The following is a 21,508-nucleotide window of genomic DNA, read 5'->3' as shown; positions in this document are numbered from 1 at the left end:
GTGCGGGCAGCTCACCCCCGGGCCAGCCGATGCGCGGCCTGAGGAGCAGGGCCATCTAGAGCGGGTGGGGTGCAGCGTGCAGGCAAAGACCCCCGGTCACAGCACGAGCAGCAGGAGCAGGGCCGGCCACGCACCTTCTCCACGTGTTGGGAGGCGGGTGCCATGACCCCTGAAGGAACGGAGGAGTGGGGACCCGTCCTGTGGGGTAAACTAAGCCGTGGGAGGCAAGAGACACTGAGCCTCCAGGAGGGGTCTGGGCCCTTTCAGGGGAGAAGGGGCGGCATCTGGCTCCTACAAACATGGGCAGGTTGGAAGCTGGGTACCTCGGGGAGCGCAAACGCACCTGCAAATCTATGGGGGCCTGGGACCGTCCCCGGACTCCTGGGGCATTCAGCCACCTGCTCGTCAGGGAGCCCCCGGGGTCTCAGCCCCCCCATACTTCGGGGCCCAAGCTGAGGAGGGACTCAGCTCCAGCAGCCGACCAGGGGGTGAGTAACCCAGTTCCGAAGCTCAGCAGATAATGGGCTGCTGGGAAAACTTAGGGTAAAAGAGGAGGGCAAACAAACTGCCTTCCCCCTGCCCCAGCCCTCTGACCCTCCCCCCTCACCTCCCTGCCCCAGCCCTCTGACCCTCCTGCCTCCCTCCCTGGACCAGCCCTCTGACCCTCCTGCCCCACCTTCCTGCCCCAGCTCTCTGACCCTCCAGCTTCACCTCCCCGCCCCAGCCTTCTTGCTGCCCTGTGATTGCACCTGCTTGTGAATAAAGCATTGGCAAGCTTGGCCCAGACAGGAGCCGTCCCCAACCTAGCTACAGGGGGTGGGGTTCCATCTGGACTGACTTGGCACATAGAGAGGTGACCAGACAGAATGAGGAGAGGCCCGGCTGAATCAGGGAGCAGCTGGGTGCACCCCCAGAAGCAGCAGGACAGCAGGTCTGGAGAACTGTGATGTCCTGGAGGGTTTCGGAGATGGGAAATGTGCAGACCTTGTCCTGAGGCCAAAGAATTGTTCAGTGTAGCGGGACTCATCTGGGGGGTGACATCAGGCCTCCTGTGATGGGGGGGTGTCCTGGTGCTCTTGAGGATGAGAGCCACACGGGGGTGGTGAGAAGGCCTTCCTACAGCTGTGCTCTGCTTGTGCCCTCCATGTCCTCCACACCCCCACTTTCTGTCTCCCCATCCTGGGTGGGGACGCCCCCACCTCCTCCTGCCCCCCATCCTGGTCTGGGCGCTCTCACTTCCTGCCTCCCCATCCTGGTCGGGGTGCCCTCATCTCCCCATCCTGGTCAGGATGCCCCACCTCCTCTCTCCCCATCCTGGTCAGGGACCCCCACCTCCTCCTGTCTCCCCATCCTGGTCAGGGCGCCCCACCTCCTGTCTCCCCATCCTGGTCAGGACGCCCCACCTCCTGTCTCCCCATCCTGGTCAGGGACCCCCACCTCTCCTGTCTCCCCATCCTGGTCAGGGACCCCCACCTCTCCTGTCTCCCCATCCTGGTCAGGGACCCCCACCTCTCCTGTCTCCCCATCCTGGTCAGGGACCCCCACCTCTCCTGTCTCCCCATCCTGGTCAGGGACCCCCACCTCCTCCTGCCTCCCCATCCTGGTCAGGGACCCCCACCTCCTCCTGTCTCCCCATCCTGGTCAGGGACCCCCACCGCCTCCTGTCTCCCCATCCTGGTCAGGACGCCCCACGTCCTGTCTCCCCATCCTGGTCAGGGCACCCCACCTCCTGTCTCCCCAACCTGGTCAGGGACCCCCACCTCCTGTCTCCCCATCCTGGTCAGGGACCCCCACCTCCTGTCTCCCCATCCTGGTCAGGGACCCCCACCTCCTCCTGTCTCCCCATCCTGGTCAGGGCGCCCCACCTCCTGTCTCCCCATCCTGGTCAGGGCGCCCCACCTCCTGTCTCCCCATCCTGGTCAGGGCGCCCCACCTCCTGTCTCCCCATCCTGGTCAGGACGCCCCACCTCCTGTCTCCCCATCCTGGTCAGGGACCCCCACCTCCTCCTGTCTCCCCATCCTGGTCAGGGCGCCCCACCTCCTGTCTCCCCATCCTGGTCAGGACGCCCCACCTCCTGTCTCCCCATCCTGGTCAGGGACCCCCACCTCCTCCTGTCTCCCCATCCTGGTCAGGACGCCCCACCTCCTGTCTCCCCATCCTGGTCAGGGACCCCCACCTCCTGTCTCCCCATCCTGGTCAGGACGCCCCACCTCCTGTCTCCCCATCCTGGTCAGGGACCCCCACCTCCTCCTGCCTCCCCATCCTGGTCAGGGACCCCCACCTCCTCCTGTCTCCCCATCCTGGTCAGGGACCCCCACCTCCTCCTGTCTCCCCATCCTGGTCAGGACGCCCCACCTCCTGTCTCCCCATCCTGGTCAGGGCACCCCACCTCCTGTCTCCCCATCCTGGTCAGGGACCCCCACCTCCTCCTGTCTCCCCATCCTGGTCAGGACGCCCCACCTCCTGTCTCCCCATCCTGGTCAGGACGCCCCACCTCCTGTCTCCCCATCCTGGTCAGGGACCCCCACCTCCTTCTGTCTCCCCATCCTGGTCAGGGACCCCCACCTCCTGTCTCCCCATCCTGGTCAGGACGCCCCACCTCCTGTCTCCCCATCCTGGTCAGGGACCCCCACCTCCTCCTGCCTCCCCATCCTGGTCAGGGACCCCCACCTCCTCCTGTCTCCCCATCCTGGTCAGGGACCCCCACCTCCTCCTGTCTCCCCATCCTGGTCAGGACGCCCCACCTCCTGTCTCCCCATCCTGGTCAGGGCACCCCACCTCCTGTCTCCCCATCCTGGTCAGGGACCCCCACCTCCTCCTGTCTCCCCATCCTGGTCAGGGACCCCCACCTCCTCCTGTCTCCCCATCCTGGTCAGGGACCCCCACCTCCTGTCTCCCCATCCTGGTCAGGACGCCCCACCTCCTGTCTCCCCATCCTGGTCAGGACGCCCCACCTCCTGTCTCCCCATCCTGTTCAGGACGCCCCACCTCCTGTCTCCCCATCCTGGTCAGGGACCCCCACCTCCTCCTGCCTCCCCATCCTGGTCAGGACGCCCCACCTCCTGTCTCCCCATCCTGGTCAGGGCGCCCCACCTCCTCCTGTCTCCCCATCCTGGTCAGGACGCCCCACCTCCTGTCTCCCCATCCTGGTCAGGACGCCCCACCTCCTGTCTCCCCAACCTGGTCAGGGACCCCCACCTCCTGTCTCCCCATCCTGGTCAGGGACCCCCACCTCCTGTCTCCCCATCCTGGTCAGGGACCCCCACCTCCTGTCTCCCCATCCTGGTCAGGGACCCCCACCTCCTCCTGTCTCCCCATCCTGGTCAGGGACCCCCACCTCCTGTCTCCCCATCCTGGTCAGGGCGCCCCACCTCCTGTCTCCCCATCCTGGTCAGGACGCCCCACCTCCTATCTCCCCATCCTGTTCAGGGCACCCCACCTCCTCCTGTCTCCGCCCCCTGGCCCCTTGTCAAAGGCAGCTGGTGGGGGTTGGCTGGATCAGACCCCCCCCGCCCCACGCTGACCCGCAGATGTTCCAGAGCCCCTGCAGGGACCCAGTTTTGACTTGACTTGATCCGCTTGGGCTGTTCTCGCACGGCCTCCTGTGTCTGCCTCTTTGGCCGAGAGCACAGTCTTTCCTGCAGTCTGAGCCTTTGGGGACGCATTTTTCTGAGGTCACCGTTTCCTCTGCAGCCCTGCTTCAGATGGGGCCCTGCAAGAAGTCCCTGTTCCGGCAGAGAGACGAAATGTCCTAAGGGCCAGGCCGGGCCCACTGCTGCCCCGAGAGCCCCCAGGCCATGAAACCAGCGGCCGCGCAGTGGAAGATGCACGCCTGCCCCCAAAGCCGGGATGAGGCCTCCTCTCAGGGGCCCTCTCCCTGGTTCCGTGAACCCCGGGCCTGCGGGGCTTGCTTCCGGGGGGCTGGTTGGTGCTTTGCCACAGCGCGGCCCACAACAAGACGGAAGGCCTCCCCTCGTCAGGAATGGGTGACTCGCTTCACTTTCTGGGGTATTTCTGACCAGCTGTAGAAAATGGGATTTTTGCAAATGGAGTCATCCTGTTTGATTTTCCAAATCATGTCCTAAAGCATCTTCTGTCAATCAGTATGTTGTACATTCAATTTGGAAAGTGTGTCCCAGATCCAGAGGAAAGTGGGATCACTTCTAGCCAGTTTTCTCACCCGTAAAACGGACATCATTTAAGCCCTAGAGAACTTGCAGTTTTTTGGCGACTTTTGGATCTTACGGGCACAAAAGCGCTTCCTAAAACTGGGTTTTTCTATGGGTAAGTGGCTTGGGAGTCGCTGACGTCACCACTGAGTAGAAGCTTCTGTTACACGTTTGACCCTGCAGGTGTCCTGAGGGAGGCGGACGGTGTGCACGCTGTCGCCGAAGAAGCCTGACTGTCGGAGGACACGAGCCAAAGACCCCGTGTTTGGGCTGTTTCTAGGCAACTGCCCTTCCACACCCCGTGTGCGGGTTCTGATTCAGGGCACGGAGCACTTCCTGCTCTGCAGACCCCCTGGCTTTCACGCCCCCCAGCAGCCCCGTGCACACACACGCACGCCCTGTGCACACTCTGGGGCTTGCACGCCCCCCTCCGTGCTGCCTGTGCTCGCCTGCCTGCGGGGGGCCGTCGGGCAGTGTTTGTTCGGGTGGAAGAAGACGAGACAGCGGCCAGAGCTGCCCCTCTGCTGGGCTCGGCAGCACTGTGTTCCCACTGCCTTTCTCCAGAGCCGCGTAGAGAATTAACCCTTGGAAAGCAGGTTGGTGACTCTTCGGTGTCCGACAGCTTATGTTGGCTTGAAGGCACGTTTCTGCAGCCTCTTCACGGCCTGAGAATACCACGTTGGTCCTTCCAGGTGGATCCAGGTGCGTCCCCGACCTCCGGACCCGTAGCAGGTGACTCGTCCCCTTGTTCCTCCTCCGAGGGTGCCAAGCCCTGGGTCCCCAGCGAGAAGGTGCGGAGCCAGGGCAGGAAGCAGGGGGCCGTCATCTTTGGCACCTGTCACGTGAGGGCTGTGAGCTCTGCCAACCTCGCACGGTGACCGGACGTCCACGCATGTGTCTCGGAGCTGTCTCGCTGCCCCAGCACGGCGTCTGCGCGCTCCGTGCCCATCTGAGTGGGACTCTGTTGGGGTGATGTCTCGCCGCGCCCCTGTGGGCAGAGCATATGGACACAGCTCCGGGGTTTTATTAACGCCAACCGCTGTGTGAGGAAGACGGTCTAGATCCCGCTGTGCTCGGAGAGCTTAGGTGTCTGGCCAAAGGGGACGCGGCAAGGAGCAGCAGAAGCTGGTGGCCGGTGACCCACAGCCGGACTAGAGTCGGCCCACGTCCAGGACCAGAACTGCCTGGCACTGGGATGGCCGGGGGGTGGGAGGGGAGCTTCAGGGAAGGAGGGGGAGGTGCAGACCCTTGGCTGGGGCTCCGCGCGGCCGGGATTGTGTAACCCGGGCTGCCTGGAGCCCGGCCAGGCTGCGGAGCAGACACGTAGAAGGCCTGGAGGCAAAACCACACAGAAACTGCCCACAGAGATCAGAGGTTTTCCGTGAGTTAGGAACTGTCCCCTCGGTGGTGGCTGTGAACTGCCGGGGATAACTCATCACCCCGAAGAGTGGCTTGCTGGCTGGAGATTTCTGCCAGGTCGCCACAGACCGGCCTGTGCGGAGCGTGGCCGCCGAGCCCCGGAGAACTAGCTGCCTCCTGGGAGGACAAGCAAACATACGGCCGGCGCAGTGCTCCAGAATGCCGCGTGATGGTTGAAGCAAAGCCCAGGGAGGCGGTGGTGAGTGTGGGGGAGGAGCGTGAGATGCTGGCGGAGGAGGAGGGGATGTGCCCTGGGTCCCCACGGGGCCTGCTCCAGTACAGCGGCTGCACGCAGAGCTGGGGGCACCCCGGGAAGGGAGGATACAGGGATCTGAGAGGCGACCAGTAAAGCGGCGCCCCCCAAGGCCGACAGGTGAATTCTCCGAGGTTCTGTGCAGGGGTGTGGTGCGTGGCTTGCACGCACACATGCAGAGAGAAAGCACCGTGCGCCTTGTTCCAGGTCGGTGAGTAATGGAGGAGTTATTTATTTTTTTCTGCTTATCAAAAAATCATTGCTTGCTTTTTTTGTTGTTGTTCCTGTGGGGTGCCCAATGTGTGGGATTCCTGTCCCATGGTCTCTGGTTCAGTGGTTCTCCACCAGGAGCGATTAGCCCGCCGCCCAGGGACATTTGGCAACGTCTGGAGACATGTTCATTGTCGTTAGCTTTGGGGGGCAATCACAGGAGTGGACGGGGCAGCAGTCTGGCAGGGATCAGGGATGCTGCTGGGCGCCCCCGGTGCGTGGGACAGCCCCTCGTCAGCCGTGCCGTGGCTGAAACACCAGGTCTCCATGTTCCTCCACTCCCTGGAGATCAGTTGCTTGATTTCTTTTTTGGGTGTGAACATATGGGATTCCTGCTCTGTTCTCAGAGGTCCCGGTCTCCTTGCTGCGTCTGTCTGGCTTCAGCGCTGTTGTTCTAATTTGAACATAAATTGTGTGGGGTGGGGCCTGGGTGGCTCAGTCAGTTAGGCAGGGGACTCTTGACCTCGGCTCAGCTCATGATCTCAGGATTGTGAGATCGAGCGCCGTACGGGGCTCCATGCCAGGTGTGGAGCCTGCTTGGGGTTCTCTCTCTCTCTCGCTCTCCCTCTGCCCCCCACCCCAGCTCATGCTCGTGCTCACGCACTCTCTCTCGCTCTAAAAAAATAAAAAGTTAAAAAACATTAAAAAATACCTTGTTTAGGTCCCAGCGCGGAACTCTCGATACAGAGTAACAGGCGTGAACAGAGCAATTAGCCCGTTTAAGCAAGACATCATATAGTGGTGAATTTATAGGAAAGAGTGGATGTGGATTTGTACTCAGCCGAGAGAGAGAGAGAGAGAGAGAAACTCCTGCTGGCCACACCCCGTTTTAGGCACGTTCCACATGGGCACGTCCAGATTTACACAAGTGGTAGGTTTGGGCTTGGTCTCCCACAGAGTCAGAGGTTCGAGACTGACTCCACTACAGAATTCCTCAAGGGACAGGACTTCCTTAGACCAGGATCCACAGGCTGGGTTTTGTGGATCCCTAGGGGCCGTGGTCGACCATCAGGGGCATGAATTTCCAGGAAGAATATGCAACTGGTGCGCTGGGTGGTGTGTGTGTCTGCATTTCCTGCCCCAGGAAGAAGCTCACGCATTCCTTCTGTCCAAATTGGTGACCAGAAAATTATTGGAAGCCACCCTCCTGGTTTGTGTCTGCACTCTGAAACTTTTCACTTCTAAGAAATAACAGATGAGGGGTTAAAACCAGAGGCTTTGAAATTCAAGATTTTATTTATTTATTTTTATTTGTCAGAGAAAGAGAGAGAGCGAGCACAAGCAGGGGGAGCGGCAGAGGGAGAAGCAGGCTTCCGGCTGAGCAGGGAGCCTCGTGTGGGGCTGGGTCCCAGGATCCCGGCAGGCACACGCTTCACCGACTGAGCCCCCCAGGCGTCCCAGAGGCTTTGAAAGTCAAATGGGAGCTTTACCACTTAGGTTTGCTAAACGTCCAACTTTGGGCGAATTACGTCTTTGAGCCTCATTTCTGTCATCTGTGAAATGGACTTAGTTCCTGCCTCACAAGAGCAAGAGGATTTAATCGAAGTGATGGGTGACGGTCTCCCTCGGTGCCGGGCATGCGGTCCATGTGCACTAGGCTGCCGCTGTTGCTGAAGGATGCTCTTTCCCTCTGGACCTCCGTGTCCGTCGTGCGGTCCTGCCGTCCGTGGTTATTCTGGCGATCCCACGATTTTCCCACTTCTGGTCGGATAGGTTCATTCTCCCAACAAGACGTGCTTGCCTGCAGTGGGCGCGGGCTGGGAGCTGCCCACGCGGCTGGGACGGAGGCCGCTGTCCGCGCTGTGCGGGGCGGCTACGTAGCTCTCACCCATCCCAGCGTGCTGGTGGCGGGCTGAGTCACGGCCCCCACAGATGGCCACGTCCTCGTCCTCGGCTCCCGTGAATGTGTTTCCATAACTCGGCCAAAGGGACTTAGCAGAGAGTAAATCAAGGATCTTGGGATGCGGGGAGGAGCCTGGATCATCGGGGCCCAGGCAATGACGCAAGGGTTCTTGCAGGGGAGAGACAGGCGGGTCAGAGAAGCAGACGGGCCTGGGAGGGGCCGCAGGGGGCCGGCGCTGGCCGTGAAGGCAGAGGAAGGGGCTTCGGCACGCGGGGATCACGGGCGAACAGGTTCTCCCCTCCAGTCTCCAGAAGGAACCGGCCCTGCCAACGTCTTGACTTCAGCCCAGCGAGGCCCAGGTCGGGTTTCCCACCTGCAGAACCGTAAGAAATGAATTAGTGTTGTCTGGTGCCACCCATTTTCTGGCGAGTCGTCATAGCAGCCACGGGGACCCCATTCAGTCCTGTAGGCTAGACACACAGGTGTTTATCGCGTGGGACTGGGCCCGACAGAGGCGCGATCCGACGGGCCTCCGCACGGGTCTCTGAGAAGGCTTCAGTGTTCTGTTTTCACTGTGGGGGCCATAAAAGCCTTCCAGGGTGAAGGGGGGGCAGCACAGGAGAGCAGAGAGTCCAAAGGGTCTTTTTACCACGGGGAGGAGGGGACGAGGAGGCGGCTTCTTCAGGCACACAGCCCGCTGTTGGCGCCAGGCGAGCGCCAGCCCCACGCACCTGCCGTCTGCACGTGTCCCAGCAGCTTCTCCAGCAGCTGCTCTCTGTCCGAAAATCACTCCAGCGCCACCTGACCCAGGAGGGCTTCCCGATGGCCCGGCCTCCGCTTTCTCCCAGCGGGGCCGCGGTCCGGGGTGGACAGCTCTGGGTCTGGGACCTGCTCCCTGGCTTCCTGTTCTGTCCTGTCTGCTTCGCCTGCTCAGAGCAGGCGGCAGGAGGGCCGAGGGTGACCTGGCCTCAGCAGGGGGCTCCTGCAGCCTGGGGGTGTCCAGCGTCCAAGGACTCAGCACAGGTAAGGGCAGACCCCAAACGCAGGCCCCTTGACCCCCGGCCAGAGGCCTTGTGGACATGACACGTTGCTGTTCCGCAGGGCAGCTGTGGTGAGGTTCGGGAGGCATACCCAGCTCTCGCCTCCCCTGGCCTGCTCCACGGCCCGAGCTCCACTTGCTGTGTCTTTGCAGGGGACCCTGTACGCTCGCACAGTCCTGCACGGTGAGGGCGCTAAATCCCGGGGAGCCCGCACCATCCCCTCGGGACGCACCCTCCTACGACGCTCCCCGTCCCCTCGGAGGCCCGAGGCCCAGGGCCCGAACTTGTGGCCGGGCAGGGAGGAGCAGGGGGCCCCGCGGAGAGGCCTTGCTTGCCGGGGGAGAGGAGACAGATGGAAACAAGGGCACGGTCGAGCCCTGGGATGTCCAACAGAGTCTCTGTGGGACTCATTCCCTAAGCAGACTCCCCCGAGGTAATCACATGCAGCTGGTTTTGTTTCTTTGTTTTGTTTTGTTTTTTCAGTTTTAAGAGCAAAACAAGACACTTTCAAGGGGAAATAAAAGGGACAAAGAACAAAACAATCAGGCAGCGCTGATTCTGGAGCTCGGTGGCATGTCTTCCTCTCTCCTTCTCTGAGGGGCCTACTATGCACTGAGGTCTGGACCCCCAAATTCCGGGGGCCCGGCGGAAGCCCTAACCCCAGCCGAGCGGCACCTGGAGAGGGGTCTTTGGGGGGCAAGCAGGGGCGAATGAGGTCATGAGGGTGGGGCCCGGACTGGGGTGAGTGTTCTTATCAGAGGAGGAGACCCCAGAGCTCGGTCTCGGCCACGTGAGGACACAGCCAAGGACCCCCGTCCCCAGTGCCAACCTGCCGCACCCCGATGACCCTGGACTTCCCAGCCCCCAGACGTGGGAGAAGTGAAGGAAGGAAGCATGGTGGTATTGTTATGGCAGCCGGGCTGACTAAGGCAGGGCGGGAGAGAAATGCGCAGCTACGGTCCGTTCACCCCGCAGACAAGCTGGGAGCGGGTCCCTGCGCCCGAAACCCAGCAGGCAGGGGGGGACACACCCCCATTCAGCGGCTTTGGGAGCTTGCAGCCACCCAGCAGCAGAGAATGGGCAAAGACGTCGAGGTAAGGAGGTAGAACAGGCCTCCGACTTGAGGCGCAGGTGGGAGCGCTGAGGGGGCCTGGGGTGCGTCCGGGGGAAGGGCTGCTGACGGCACAGGTGTGGGGGCCCCCGGTAATGCAGCCTGTCGTGTGATGACATTCCAGCACCAGACCTTTGTCTGAGGGCTTCAGGAGGCTCCGAGCGCGGTCTTGCCGGAAGGGTCCAGAGGGACGTACGTTCTGATGATTACGGGTGGTTTCCCAGGGCGTCCTCTCCCACGGAGGCTCCAGAGCGGGACCCTACCGGGTGCCCAGGGTGGGGAGACCCAGCAGGAAGCAGAGGCCCCTCAGGAGGAAGCAGGTGGAGCTGGAAAGGGTGGTGGCAGTCCCAGCTCAGCCCGCCCCTCCCCTGCCCTCTGGCCGCCTGGATCTCTGGCTGCAGAACAAAACAGCTTGGAGAGGGGGGTGGGGCAGCCTGGAGGAGGGGGGCACCCTCCCCAGGCGGTCCCCCCACCCCTGCCGCCTGCTTCCCAGGAGGCTGAGAGCAGAAGCCGGGGCGGAGGGAAGCAGCAGCGTCCGACACCTTTGTCAGCGTAAAATCAGGAGCATCCCCATGTCCCGGGAGGCTGGGGTTTCAAACAGGCCGTCCAGGTTTGGTTTCCTGGCACCCACTGGCACCCACTGGAATCCCAGCGGGTAGCAGGAAAGAGCCGTCTGGTGGCAGGCTGTTGGATTCTGCGTGGATTTACTGCTCAGACGTTCCTCCCCTGGCCCCAGACTAATTTTTCACAAGTGCATTGCCTGAGTCCACAACAGGACATCGTCTGGCAAGACGGTGGACAGGACAGTTCCACCTGTGGCCACCCTGGGTGCTGTGGTCTTGGGCTTCGCAAGGACGAGCCGACGGCCCGCTCATCCGCAGATGGGGCCTGTGGGTGGCGGGAGGGACAGCCTGGGCCACGGCCGCCTCCCAGACCCCCCGCCGGACACGGAGTGCGGAGGGTGCGAATGCCCGTTTAGCTTCATAGGAAGGAAGTGGCTTCGTATTTTGTATGTCGTTTCTAAATCCTCCTTTCTCTACCAGTTCATTTCTACTGGATTTTGGAAAGGCCAGTCCACAATCAATTACAAATAAGAACAGTAACAACAAAAAACCCTGATTTCTCATGGCAGACAGTTTGAAAGGCACTATTTTTCAAAGAGAAGACACAAAACCTTTGTCTTAGTTTCCCAGGGCTGCCATGAAGAAGCACCACGTTGGCGGGGGCGGGGGGTCGCTGAGAAAACAGAGATTGATGCTCCTGCGGTCCCGAGGCCAGGCTGACATCCCTGTGTCACGGGGCTACGCTGAGGGCTGGCAGAGGACCTGTGCCCCTGGCGTTTCCAGCATCCCTGGCATCCATCTTTCCGATCTGTGTCTGTCTCCACTCGCTCTCTCTGTGCCCGTCCACACCTGTGACCGAACCTCCTCCTGGAAGGACACTCGTCATGCACTAGGGCCCACCCTAATGGCCTCCTGTTAAGTTGGCTTCCTTCAGAAAGACCCAGATCCAAATAGGGTCACATTCTGAGATACTGAGGGGTTAGGACTCCAGCATATCTCTATGGGGGGTGGGGGACACAATTTAGCCCATAAGAAACTTTAAGTTGGGGTTTATTGTTTAAAGTGTCCTTTTTAAAAAAAAAAAAAATTTTTATTTGACAGAGAGCACGCGTGCGCATATGCGCATAAGCAGGGGGAGTGGGAGAGGGAGAAGCAGGCTTCCCGTGGAGCAGGGAGCCCGATGCGGGGCTCGATCCCAGGACCCTGAGATCATGACCCAAGCCGAAAGCAGACGCTTAATGACTGAGCCACCAGGTGCCCCATATTTATTTATTTTTTAAAGGTTGTATTTATTTATTTGTCAGAGAGAGAGAGAGAGCACAAGCAGGGGGAGCGGCAGGCAGAGGCAGAGGGAGAAGCAGGCTCCCCACTGAGCAGGGAGCCCAATGCGGGGCTCGATCCCAGGACCCTGGGACCATGACCTGAGCTGAAGGCAGACGCTTCACTAACTGAGCCACCCAGGCGCCCTGGATAAAGTGTCCTTATTTAGTTTATACTTTTGAGGATTTACTAATTAGACCTTTACTAGGTAAAAAGAACTTGAAGAAATAAGATGTTTTTTCCTGTCTGGAAGGTTCCCCCAGGCCCATGGTCTGAAGTAGGAGCGTTGAGCCGAGTGGTTCTGAGGGCAGGACTCGTCCCCACATTGCACGGCCAACACCCACCCACCACTGATCTTGGGCGGCTCACGCCGATGCAAGAGGGCAGCTTGAGCTCCAAAAGTGAATCTTTAACTCACAGCACAAAGTATTTCTGGGGTTGGGGTGGAAATCAATGTGGTAGGATGAAGCTATTAAGATGGGCTAGGAAACCAATTTTATTTTTAACACACTGATTCCTGTTAGGTGAAGTATGGTTTTTGTGCTCATCAACCTTGTTGATTTTTACTCCGAAGATTGGATTCCTTCATTCGAGAAGACAGTGCTTCATTGTGAATATGAGGAAGGGCTTTGGGGCTGGACAGGATTAGAATCCCTGCTCCACCTCACATAAAATGAAAGAGTTACAGGGGCGCCTGGGTGGCTCAGTCGTTAAGCGTCTACCTTCGGCTCAGGTCATGATCCCAGGGTCCTGGGATCGAGCCCCGCATCGGGCTCCCTGCTCAGCGGGAAGCCTGCTTCTCCCTCTCCCACTCCCCCTGCTTGTGTTCCTTCTCTCACTGTGTCTTTGTCTGTCAAATAAATAAATAAAATCTTAAAAAAAAAAAAAAAAGAAAGAGTTACATTACCCTCTGAGAGTTCACTTTCCTGCACCGTAAAATGGAAACAGTCCCACCTCTGGCAGGTCCGTGTGTATCTACACCAGGTATTTTGCAAAAGTATACATACACTTTCACTTGGAGAGACTACATAGATTTAGGTGAAATCTAACTGTAATTTACTTTAACTGTAATAACTTGCTCTAACATTATGAACACATACCTTGAAAATATTTAAAATTAACTATTAAATTTTTACATCTTTTCCAAAAGAAGGTCTACCGGTGTCAGCACTAATGCATTTACTGGCCTTTCAGTGGTTGCCATATTTACTCGTGTGACAAGGACTTATTGCCTCCTGGTGGCCTGCAGCCTAGTGAAGGACAGGCCAGGCCCCAGCGTCCCCGGCAGAGCGTGATGGACAGCACGAGGGAGACATTCGGTACAATAAGGCCCCATCCTCCCACGGACTGGTCATAACTTGCTCTCTAAGGCTAAAAAGACGGGTCTCTATTGTCCTATTCAAATCAGGAGCCACGGTACCGTCCTCCACCAGGGACTGTCCGTAATGTAAAACGTTTACAGAGACATCACAAGTACACGGTGAATATGTGCGCATGATTCAAGGCTCATCGGGTTACGTAGGAGCGTGCTCTTCTGAGTGTAAGATTCTCAGGCACTGGCTAATTAGAGACTTGGGAAAATTCAAGGCATGAGGGAAAGAGCTTCACAGTCTTCAAGAAGTAGCTTTCCAAACACTCCACATGGACCCAGAGTCCATCAGAGCCAAAGGGGGCAGTCGAGGTGGGGAAAGGTGAATTTCAGGGAGCACGGTGGAGAAGATGGCCTCACAATCCTACAATGTGGGCAGAATTTTTAAATGAAGCAGGGAATATTGTTTCCACACCAGCACACAGATATTCTAATTAATTTTTCATGCCAAGAGACTCAAAGTACTTTGTAGCATTTGGATCAATTCCTGACAGCTAGTGGAGTTTAATTGCCTTTTTTTTTTTTTTTTTTTTGGAAGGCGGGAGTGCATAAACTCTTAGGGGCTATTAAAAGCTTTGGGGAAATCATCTGCTTTCTGGTATGAGCACTGGTAGGAAAACGGTATCTAGCATCCTAACAGGGCTCAAAACTCGTGACTCATTGACAGCCAGGCACCTCTTCTGCGTCCAAGTACTGCACGTGTATGATGAACACAATCTGGGGGAGAACAGAACTGGCGAGGTAGAGTGTAGTTGCTGACAATCACCCAGACGGGCAGGGACAGACTCAGAAGTGAGGAGTAGAGTTGGCCTCCCCCTGGAGTTAAGACTCATTGCACTGAGTGCATTGGGTTAGCCCCCGTGGGAGGGGACAATCATATCCCGATTTACAGAAGAGGAGAGCGGGGCACAGAGAGATCGAGTGTCTTGTTCAAAATTCTCAAGACTTCAGATGGTGAGATGGGTGTTTGAGATCCCACTTGCTGAATTCCAAAGCTGTGCTCTCTCCGTTCTCCATGCAGCTTCCAAATGGGGTTCAGAGTCCCCCAGGCCTGAAGCCCAGGCTGCTAGACCCCAGCATTGAGAAGGTTGCAGACTGTCTTACCCAGGACAGTTCTGAGTTTCATTTACATTTTCCACAGCTCTGCACAGTGATATATTTGTATACTTCTTCAAAGTTGCCATGCATGAGTTGGCTCTTTCTGAGCAGTGGAAAATTTAAAATAGTAAAGTTATTAATATTATTCTTGAAGTACTCTTGAAATAGATGTTATTTCATGTTTAAGATAAGTCCTTCTTCTTCTTGATGTTATTATATCCCATGTTCGATTTCAGGAACCCTGGAGATCCCTGTAGTTTGAATGAACTAATTAAATGCATGGATTGTTCCTCTGCAATTTCCATTGACCATATTGGGGCCGTAGTACATTTTTTAAAATAAAACATGTAAAGTCTGAAAATGGATGGGGTTCCCCACACACCTTATCTGCCAGATGGTGTAGGGGATGGATGAATATTTTAAGTTAATTCATTTATTTTTTCTTTCATTCAATAAACATTTACTGAGAACTGAGTATAAGGCAAGCATTGTAAAGTGGAAAGAAAAGCTAAATATGACATATTACGTGACCTCTGGAAGTTTGCAGAATGGTAGAGAAGATAGGCCAATACCTCACTGGCAACAGCACCTACGGTTGGGGAAAGCTTAGTGGCCCCTGGACACTAATCCACAAGAGTGGGTGGGGAAGCCAGATGGAGCTCTCACTCTGTGGGTCAGCCCAAAGTGCCTCTGGAAAAGTATGCAAGCAAGGCCTGCAGGCATTGCTGGGGAAATAAATTTAAGCTCTACTCCAGGCATCTTGAAGTCAATGGTGTAGGGTGAACTGGTGACACGGTCTCCACGTGAAGGTAAACAGACATCCACTAAAAAGATCCCAGTAGACTTTGGAATATTTTTGGAGTGAAAAGAACAAAATACAAATGGAACATGATGGGAATGATCTCAGCCCCCAGAAGATGTTTCTGCTAGAGTTAACTGATAATGTAAGAATATATATCCCAATAGGTTGCTTGGTTTCTGCTTCCTTTGATCCAAATCCTGACATAAAGTATTCTACTTGGCCACTGAATGAAAATGTTTTCTCAGGACGTTCTCAGAGTTTTAGGTCTGGTACTGAAACCCAAAAGCCTCCTAGCATAGTAAACTGGCAAAGACTGTCAGAAGCAAAATCTGAAATAGAGTCTGAGGCTCTCTGTGCCTATGGAAATCTAATCAACCTTATTTTGCACAAAACCTTTAAAAATAGCATTTACCATCGAGGTCCAGTCTTAATTAGAACTGACCCCGGCAGGAAGCAGCTGTCTGTAGGGATGAAAAGCTGCTGAAGTCCAAGGAATTGTCTTCCTCGTCCGCTGGCAGGTCTTTGGGGACCGTGCTGTTCCCCTTATCCGTGAGGTCCGCAGGGCCCCTCGTGGCTCCGCGCCAGGCCCGAGCTGAGGGAGCTGGGGATGCTTGAGGCCACACTGCTAGACAGAACAAGTTTCCACGTTTCCTCCAGCGTGATGAACGTTCTTCTTTTTTATTCTGGAATCTATAAGGAGGCAGGCAATAGGTTTTCAACCACTAAATATGTCAACAGTGCATCGTCTCTAATTTCACAAAAGAGTACATATAAACTCTCCGTTCTATTAGCTCACGGTTTTGCGAAGGATGGGCGGGGGAGGGGAAGGTGGACACAAAAGAGCGTGGCCTTCGGCAGAGGCCGAGCGCGGGCGGGAACCTGGGCTTCGCTGCTTGGGGGGCGGCTGGGGGGATTCGAACTTGCACGAGGTGCAGCCAGGCCCGGCTCGCCGTCGGCGCCCGTCCGCGCGGGGCCGCGCCGCTCTGCACGCCTCGAGCCCGCACGTCCGCAGAACTGCCGGGTTCCGCAAAGGGTTAAGCGAGCGGCGGGCGGGCTGGGCGCGCCAAGGAGGGCCCCGCGCGGAGCCGAGGCCCCGTCCCCGGAGCCGGCCCTGGCGGCGGCGCGGGCTCGCGCTCCAGCCCCGAGGCTGCGCGCCCGTGTGCACGCGCGCCCGGCGGACGCTGTGGCCGCTCCCGCCCCCGCGGCTCGAAGCCTCGGCGCGCTCCTCGGAGCGGCTGGGCCTCCACGCACGACGGTGAGTGCCGAGGCCGGCGGCTGGGGGAGCGCGCTGCCCCGGGGGGCGAGGGCGCAGGGGGGACCCGCCGGCCGGGCCTGGCCGCGCGGGAAGCAGCCGAGGGACCCTGGGCGCTCGCGGGCGCGCGGGAAGGAGCGGAGGACTCGTGGGGGCCCGCGGGGGCACCGGAAGGAGCGGAGGACTATTGGGGGCTCGCGGGGGCACCGGAAGGAGCGGAGGACTATTGGGGGCCCGCGGGGGCACCGGAAGGAGCGGACGACTCGTGGGGGCCCGCGGGGGCACCGGAAGGAGCAGAGGACTCTTGGGGGCCCGCGGGGGCACCGGAAGGAGCGGAGGAGTCCTGGGGGCTCGCGGGGGCACCGGAAGGAGCGGAGGACCCTCCCGGGCGCGCCGGAAGGGCCGGAAGACCCCCAGGCGCTCGAGTGCGCGTGGGAAGGTGCTTGGGAAGCCGCCGGGCGCTCGCACAGGTGCGCGGGAGGTGGCCGCCCCGCCCCCGGGCGCTCGCACAGGTGCGCGGGATGAGGGCCGCGCGCATGCGCGCCGGGGACCACCGACTAGGGCTCCGCGTCCGGGCTCGGGTGGGCGCCGGGGTGGAGGGCGAGTCGCAGAGCGGCGAGGTAGGGGCGGGCCCCGAGCACGGAAGGCGGTGGCCACACGGCCCCCGGAGGCACAGGACCGGGGCAGCAGGGGCGGGAAGGGGTGGCTGCCGAGGTGGGGGCGGTGGCCGGGGTGGCCTTGCTCCCGGCGGGGGTGTGGACAGAGGGGTGGGCGGACCTCCGTCTCTCCCCGGGGGCGTCCGCGCAGAGGCGGGCAGCCGCTCGGCCGGGACTCCCCTGGGAAGAGGGTGGCCGCCTCCCGCAGGGCGTGCCGGTGGGGGGAGGGGAGGCGGCTGGGACTCGGCAGCCGCGCTGGGTCCCGAGGTCCCCGCAGTGACCGCCGCCGGGGAAACAGTCGCTCGGGGACGGGGGTGGGAGAGGCGCCGGGCGCCGTGGGCACGTTTGCGGCGGGCGCAGCCGGGGCTCGGCGCTGTCTGAGGGGCTGGCCGGGCCTGCGCGCTGCGCCGCCGAGGCGCCCAGTCCGTGGGGCCCGGGGAGCGGGGGAGAGGTCCCTGCCGGACCCGGGGCCGCGGAAGCGGAGGGACGTGCTCCCCGGCCGCGCCGCGCCCTGTGGCCGCACTTCGGGACCCCGAGCCCCCCGGGGTCGCAGCCTTTGCCCCCGGGACCGAGCCGGGCCGCCCGGCGCTGCTGGCCTGTGCGCACGTGCCCGACATCACGGCTCGCCCTGCGCCACCGCCTGGAGCACGTCCGGAGGGGAGCTGACGTGCCGGCCGCGCTTCCCCGGCCGCGCCCCCGCGTGCTGGGCACCCCTGCCTCCCGCGCGGGCCTGCGCGGCCCTTGGGGAGGGTCCCTGCCCAGGCGTGAGGCTCCCAGAACGTTAAGTCAGGAGGTTTTAAATCATTCCCGCATCTCTTAATTTCCTACAAAGCCATATTCTCAACCTTCATCCCCCTATTTATTGTAAGGGAAAAGAAAAAGAGCAAGCCAGTTTGGTAAGGCGGGGCGTTTCTGTGCGAACCACTAAAGGCACGGGACCAGCAGGTCTTAATCCGTGTTCACCCCGCTGGAGCACTGAGGGAATGAAGAGTGCGCCCTGTTCCCGCCCGTTCTCTGGCCGCTTCCCTCCATCTCATTAAGTCGCAGTGACTCAGATTCTAATTAGGAACTTCTGATGGGTGCAACGTTGCCCTTGAGCCTTTGATCCTGAGCTAATGGCGTCCTGTTATTAGAGTACCCCTCTGCACACCCCAAAACCCGCAGAAGACCGCTTTCCCCTGCCATCAGATTTCTGCCAGGGATGGCCATTGTCTGCAAATTTAGGGTAATTGGCATTCCAACTCTCTCTTCTGGGGATAACTAAGCAAAAATTTTAATGAGATAAAAAGTCTTTTGAGCTTTTAGTGTCAACTGCACAGACATTGCCGATAATATAATTAGGACACAATGAAAATAGTTAGAAGATTTTGCCTGTATTTAAGGCAGTCTTGGTTTGGGGAGGGGGTGAGAAAAAAAGTTAAATGTTGTGGAACTTAGCCTGAGACTAAACGCAGGCAGGGCAACTGTGTATATGGTCATCTTGCCTTTCTGATAATCTGGGCATTCATTCATACCTTGACCCTCAGAGCACTTTGCCTGTTAGTGGGAGGACTGGAGGATCTGGAACTGTGGTGATCATCTTTCCAGACAGTCCCCCTCGCTTCTGACTTCACTTCCATAGGTCCCAATACAAGCAGCAGCTTTGGCAGTGGGAAGGCAAAGGTCTCTTTTTAGCTTAAAATGTACCTTTAGAGTCTTTGTTCCTGTACCGAGAAACAGAGGCTCTCCAAGCTCTGAACGCCTCCATCTGGAATCATATTTCTGTTGTTTTCTAAATGCCAGCAGCATAAATTGCTCAGTAATAATAGCTTTGCAGGGAATCTGGAATCACTTAGGCGGCTGTAATGACCCTCAGCCTCCCCACATCTGAGCCGTGTGACCCAAGAGCACGGCTGCTTCAGTGAGCTTCAGAGGTGCCTTGTGGCGCAGTCTGCTTGCAGATCAGAAACCCGTCCTGCCATTTTGCACATCTTCCCCTGGTGACTCAGGGTAATATCTGCTCTTCTCTGGAGTTCAAGGGATTACCATTTCCACTGTGGCCCTGATTGGGGTTTTTCTCTTGCAGTTATTGTAATTATGCTGAAATTATAGCGTTGGTACCCAGAGCATATTTGCAAAATAGTTCAAACAGAGCAGCAATAACTTGGAATAAAATAAAAACTTCTAGGAGTTTATCTTTTGCCAAGAACCTGGCTCCTGCTAGAAAGGATATTAAAATAAACAGTGCCTTGGAAATTGAAGCCATTCCATGTCTTGTGCAATGTTTGACCAATTAAAAATTAATTTCATTCTTTCACAAATATTTATTGAGTGCCTCCGTGGGTCAGGCACAATTCTAGGTGCTGGGAATACAATGGCAAGTGAAGTAGACTCAGTTCCCCACCTCTTGCAGCAGAGACTCTATAAGGTGAAAGGTGGTAAACCTGTAACCATGTGAATTCATGTGTAGGAACAAACCCAGCCAAGTGCTCTGAAGGAAAGGAATGAACTATGAAAGCATAGATCGGAAGGTTGAGAAGTGGCCAAGGAGGATGGTATTGGGGAAGTTCCAGGGGAAATCGTGTGCAAAGGCCCTGTGGTGAGGAATAGGGCACAAAGAAAAACTGAAGGAAGGCCAGGGAGCAGCACCTAGAGCAGAGTCATAATTTGTAACTTAATATAATGTTACTCCTAAGTTAATTGTGTTATTCCCTTTAGGTAAACCGATGGGGCTTTGTACTTTAGGGTTTGATGGAGTAGGGCGTGGATTAATTTTACGGAACTGAGATCCACTGAATCATAAAGGGAAGTCATTAAATAAGATGATGTAGACAAAGTGTTTCCTAAGCTGATCACCACGGTGCCAATGTTAATGCTATTCTTACTGTCGTATGATAAAGTCTGAGATTGTGGGCTCCTTTGCGTGTATGCATGCTGCCCCTGCTGCCGTTGAGCCACCATCGTCTGTTGCTTTCACTGTGGGGGTCGAACCCGGTCGGGGCGCTGGACATCACTCTTGTCCCCTCTGGTCAGTTTCTCAGACGGTGGTCAGAGTGGTCCTTTACAAACACAAAGCTGCCGACGTTGGGCAGTTAATCGCTTCCTCTTGGCAAAGCTGCAGCCCACAGTTTTTCATATGGCTTGCAAGACCCTTGCTGTAGTTAGGTGTGGTTGTCCTCAGACTCCCCCACAAATCTAGAGCTGCCGTGTGTGAAACCCTGACCCCCCCGTGCGATAGTATTTGGAGGTGGGGCCGGTGGGAGGTGATTTGGTCATGAGGATGGAGCCCTCCTGAATGGGGTTAGTGCCCTTAAGAGACAGGAGCGAGCTTGCCCTCTTTCTACCCTCAGCCATGTGAGGACACCGAAAGAAGTCGGCCACCTGGGAGGACCCTCACCCAACCATGCTGGCCCCCGATCTTGGACTGCCCAGCCTCCAGAGTAGTGAGAAGTATCTGTTGTTCATGAGCCACCTAGTCCATGGTATTTTTGTGATAGCAACTTGAGCGGACTAAGATAGTGGCTTCAAACGCATTTATTCTGCGTACAGGTCTGCAGTCTGAGTAGGGCTCCGTGGGGACAGCCCACCTCTGTGCCACTCAGCGAGAGAGGGGGCTAGTCTGAAGGCTAAGAGCTGGAACCACCCCAAGGCTCTTGACCTCTGGTGTCTGGGGTCCAGGCTGGCCTGATGCCAACAGGTGGGGATTGGAGCATCTGGGGCCCCTGGAGCATCTCTGTCTGTCTCTCTGTGTCCGCTCCAGGGGCCCTCCCCCACATGGCAGCTTCCGTGCCGTGGGACCTCTTCCATGCTGGGGCATGGTTCCTAAGGACTGTGTCCTGAGCAGATAGAGCGGGGTGTGAGCTGCACCACCTTTCCTAAACTAGGCTTAGAAGTCACATTGCATCACTTCACGTGGTTCCCGGCCTGTCTGGATTCACAGGGAGGGAACATGGCCCTCACCTTCTCACATTGTAAGAGGGTAATGCTGGATGGGATGCATCCGTGGGGTCATCTTGGGAAAATATCATCTGCCACAGCCCGCCCTCTGGCCACTAAATTCATATTCCTCCCACGTGCAATGACCCGACTCCTGCATCCAGTCCCCAGATCTCATCCTATTGTGGCATTGGGCTCAGGCTCCAGGATCTCGTCATTGAAATCAGGTCCAGGTATGAACGAGTGCTCTTGGGCACTAGTCCTTGAGTACAACTCCTTGAGCACATTCTCCTTCATATGAAGACCCACACACCAAAGAGAAGAGCTATTGGCCTCAGACATCCAACAACAGTGATGGGCAGGGATAGGACAAATGCCGTAGACCCTTGTGTTGGAACCAGCAGGATGTCCATATTTGGACACACAG

General features: G+C 57.8%; 1 protein-coding gene across 8 annotated transcripts in view; it reads left to right on the top strand.

The window, feature by feature from the left end:
- Positions 1 to 4,429: 4,429 nt before the first annotated feature.
- Positions 4,430 to 21,508, top strand: part of LOC118547321 (kelch repeat and BTB domain-containing protein 11) — a 35,091-nt gene continuing 18,012 nt past the window's right edge. Inside the window, exons 1-2 of one of the 8 annotated variants that reach the window (XM_078069897.1) lie at positions 4,430 to 4,766; positions 4,863 to 5,788. The gene's annotated coding sequence lies outside the window, so the exon portion shown is untranslated. The other 7 variants (XM_078069896.1, XM_078069899.1, XM_078069901.1 and 4 more) reach the window with 7 other exon arrangements.

This window comes from Halichoerus grypus, chromosome 3 (assembly GCF_964656455.1).
Source record: "Halichoerus grypus chromosome 3, mHalGry1.hap1.1, whole genome shotgun sequence".
Lineage (NCBI taxonomy): Eukaryota > Metazoa > Chordata > Mammalia > Carnivora > Phocidae > Halichoerus > Halichoerus grypus.
This window is presented reverse-complemented; position numbering and strand designations above follow the sequence as displayed.